Source organism: Triticum aestivum, chromosome 2B (assembly GCF_018294505.1).
Source record: "Triticum aestivum cultivar Chinese Spring chromosome 2B, IWGSC CS RefSeq v2.1, whole genome shotgun sequence".
In the NCBI taxonomy this organism is placed as follows: domain Eukaryota; kingdom Viridiplantae; phylum Streptophyta; class Magnoliopsida; order Poales; family Poaceae; genus Triticum; species Triticum aestivum.
Genome location: NC_057798.1, coordinates 400,746,634 through 400,750,902, shown reverse-complemented (window position 1 = coordinate 400,750,902; position 4,269 = coordinate 400,746,634).

Here is a 4,269-nt window from a genome sequence, read left to right as displayed (position 1 = left end):
AATATGAGAACACAATGTATTCGCCATCCAAATCTACAAATAATATCCTCCTTCACGTCATCGTTGACCATGGTACTAGTACCTTGTATCCTAATATAGCAATACAAATTTCCAAATTAGTCAACAACATGTTAAAACACCCCCACCCTCCCGGATAGAAAAGAGGATTCTAGGAACATATTGTGCGTGTTTTAAGATCATGTGTTAGGATGAGAAGGAACAAGTGTGGAGTCTTGCCGAGGGTGCAGAAACCTGTAGGGTCCTCGCACTTTGGGCACTACAAATGAAACACACTAGATTCAGTAGGAAGAAAAATGCATCAATGGTGGCGGCTGCCATCCTAGGATTACCCGCAACCAAGGGACTTGGATTTATCAAGGATGGATGAAGAATTCATACATGGTTCTCCATGAGAAAACCCTATGCAATCGCCGAGAGGGGGTTTTCTCTGAAAAAGCAGACGAGGGAGAAGGGGATTCAGGTCGAGTGAAATATTGCTGCTTCGTTCATCCAGCTTACTTCTAAAGCTGGAAAGGTGGGGTTTTTGTGATTTGATGGCTCATTGGGCACTACAGTGGCGCTATGACCGGGGTAAGTCTATCGTGCAGTGCAGGAATGCCAACTTCCGAGTAGATGTAGACTTCCCTGCCCCCCATGTTATGTACTTCCGCCGAGGCTAGAAGACCTTTGCTCGTGCCCATAGCTTTTCGGTAGGGCACGTCCTCCATTTTAAGTTAGTGGAGGACGATTTCCTACAAGTCAAGGTTTTTGGGAGCTCGGATGTTCGCTTAGGGTGCTGCGCGGAGAGCTCGACTGACGATAAAAGCTCCTCCTCGAGCGATAGTGACGAGTAGGACACGGATGACGCTGACGATGGCACCGACCGGGAGGGCGATGACTCTGACTCCGGCTGAGTGTCAGCCGCACCATCTTCATCAGGTGGTGGCAGCACCATCGGCATCTACATCTCCTCTCCGGCAAGGTGATTTGCCGGGGAGTTGGATGTAGAGGTGGGTATGGATCCCCTAGGCTCCTCCAGCAGCTTTCCAGCTGGACCACGGCAAGCTTCCTCGCGGGCTGCAGCTCTGTTAGCCCTGCCACGTCTTGCTGGCCCTTGTGGTGGAGGTTGGTGAGTCGTCTATGTCGGATTTCGGGGTTCGGCAACCCGTGAGAGGTTTGAACACTATGGTGCGTGCGGAGATCTTAACTTGCCTAGCCTGCCTACTCGTGATCCTCCCCAGCCTAGCGTGCAAAGCTCAGTGGCACAAAGACACAGAGATTTATACTGGTTCGGGCCACCATTGTGGTATAATACCCTACTCCAATGTGGTGTGGTGGATTGCCTCGTGGGGCTATGGATGAACTAGTTACAAGGATGAACAAGCCTCGGGAGGTGAGGTGTTCTTGAGCGGGTGTGGTGCTCGGGGCGGAATCGATTCCCCTCTATGGTGGTGGCTAGGTCCTATATATAGTGCCTTGTTCCTCTTCCCAAATATAAGCGGGAAGGGATTCCACAATGGCGGGATTTGAAAGGGGACAAGTAGTACAGTCTATCCTGACAAAAGTAGTCTTCGCCTGCGAAAAGCCTCTGGTTGTGACGCTGCGGTGGGCTCGGTGATGACCTCCGTCTTGCCGTCCTGGCGGTCTTGGTCTTGTTGCACAAGAATGGAAACCTTTGGTTGATTCCTCGGGACTCCGAGCATGTGGCTTGCCTCCTTTGCACCGAAGAGGAAACCTGCGCTCTGCGCCCGCCTGGCCTTGGTCGTCATGGCTCACGTCAGCTGAGCCTCATGAGGTAGCTGCATAGATCTCTCTGCCCCTCAGGAGCCCTTCTGAGGAGGCCAACTCCTTCAGGGGTATTGGCGTCATCCACCTCGCGAGGCATGGCCCCTCGCGAGGGTCTTGTGGTGTTGATGTCGAAGCTGGGCCATACCAGGCCATCGATGGAGCCACGTGGTGGGCCGCAGGCAGGCAAGACTGGATACCCCCAAGTCCAGGATGCCGACAGTAGCCCCGGGGCCCAAGGCGCGCTCAGACATGGCTTCCAGGCGAAGCCAAAGGACAAGTGCGGAGTGCCGCAGGCCCTGACCGCCTGTGGCCTTGATGACGCGTGGCTACTGATTGGACGTGGGCGACTCCGCTTCCCCATGCTGCCTCGGCAACTGCTCGACTTGACTAGTCGATGCTGCATGCAGAGGGTCATGATGGTGTGAGGTCGTGGAGGCCAGCGGTTGGCCTCCCTTGGCTATAAATGTGAGGGAGGGGCGGAGCCCCCTATCCATCTTCCCTTCGTCTTGCTCCCGCTTGCATCTTTCCTCTACGTCTTTCTCCCATGGCGTTACCGAAGAAGTTCTCAGCGGCCAAGAAAGGAAAGGCCCCCAAGGAGGGACCAGCCTCCCCTCCCCCCAAGAGGGGCCATGGCCATCCCCGCAAGCACCTGCAGTCCCTCCGGCAGCATCCAAGGGGCATGGGAGCACACCCCCTAAAGGCAATGTTGCGCTGGGCGCCCGTGATGGCACCTCTTCCCGCGGCGGGGGCTACCGGCCCCAGAGCAGCCCCGATGATGAAGGGAGGCGCGCCGTGATCGTGTGCCCGCCTCGGTCCCGCTTTTCTATGCTGGAGGTGCTTCCTGAGTTCGTGGTCTGGTCGGAGAGCCCGGCTGGCACCTCGCTCTGGCTCCCTCGCTTCTTCTCCGGTGAGCGTCCTTCTTCAGGGCTTGCTGGACTCTGGCTGCAGGCTGATGGGTGCTGCAGCAGAGCCTCGTGGATCAGCACCGATGTTTCTGCCTCTGGCAGCATGGTGCTACGCGTGGCTGGCAGACTTTCGCCCGTGCGCATGGCCTGGGCGGAAGGTGCACCCTCCACTTCAAGTACGATGGCTTGGCGACCCTCTACGTGAGGGTATTCAGGGAGGACGGCCGCCGCGTGGGGTGCTGCCCGGAGGACAGAAGCGATGATGATGGTGGCGATGGCGAACTTGGCCTTGGTGACGCGCGCTCCTCCTCTCATGGCGGCAGCTCCTCCTCGGACGAGAGCTCGAGCAGCGGTGGCTACAACAGGCCTCTGCATCGTCGTGCTCGTGTCGAGGACGCCAGTGGCTCGTCCCGTCGCAGTGCTCCAGTGAAGCCGGAGAGGAGCCCAGCCTGAAGCTGGGGGCCGGTGAACTTGGACTCAAGGCCGGTGGCCCCAGATCTCCCATGGAAGAACTGGTGGAGTGCCGGGCTGCCTTGAGGTGCTGCTTAAGGATGCGGCACTGGTGCCAAGCCTGCACGCCTTCGTCCCCTCTTTGTTTAGCTTTTCTTTTCTCCCACAAATTGAAAAAAAAAGAATGTACCCTGCGAGGGCGTGTAATTTACTGCTACTGTTATTCTTGTTTATGTTATGGTTGTTGTCTTTGATGTTGTGTTGTAGTATTTTTAATTTTAGCGGGTCAGGGTAGGAAGGCTTAGCTCGATACGTGCGGTCATCCTCCGCCTCATGAGAACCTATCCTTAGGTACTTAACAGGCCTCCCAGGGCATACGTCCTATGCCCTCAAGATATACGTCTTATGCCCTTAGGAGCCGCAGCAGGGCAGAGCCGTCCCTTGTAGTAAGAGAAAATTTGTTGAGTGACTTGCTCCCCTTTACGCGAGCCCCCTACCATAAGTTAAGGGCCTGATGCACCGTGTCGTGCTGCCCGGGGGCATGAACATGAGGGGTGCTGGCGCTAGCGGACTTGATCGATGGCTTCTCGTGAGGATAAAGACAAAAAAATGGGGTTCGGCGTGGTGCGTGCATGCAAAGGCAAGCACACACCTACCTAGCCCCACGCGTGAGGAGCGCGAGGAGAAGTGGCAGGCGACTGCCACCCCCCTCACATCCTTAGACCAAAGCAGCTTAGGAGAAAACACACTTGAGACTAGCGCTCGAGAATACCAAATCCACTAAAAGACTTACTAAGAAAACCTCAAGCAACTTCAGAAAGCAAATGAACAGCCGCGTCCCGCACCTAATCTAGTCTTCTCACCAGCGCAGAGCTAATGCTGCCACTAGGACATGGGAGGGAGCCCCCATGAGGCCACAGGGCGACTCTCAGGAGACTCAGGGGCGTGTACAACCCCACTCATTATTACGTGAGAGTGTCACGAGTGGAGACCTTCACAGGCCGGAGCCTTGCTTCACAGGCTGGAGCCTTTCTTCAGGGGTAGAACTTCCAGAGGTGCTAGATGTTCCAGGCGCTCTGGATGGGGACACCATCCTGTGTCTCCAGGTGCATGGCGCCAGGCCTAG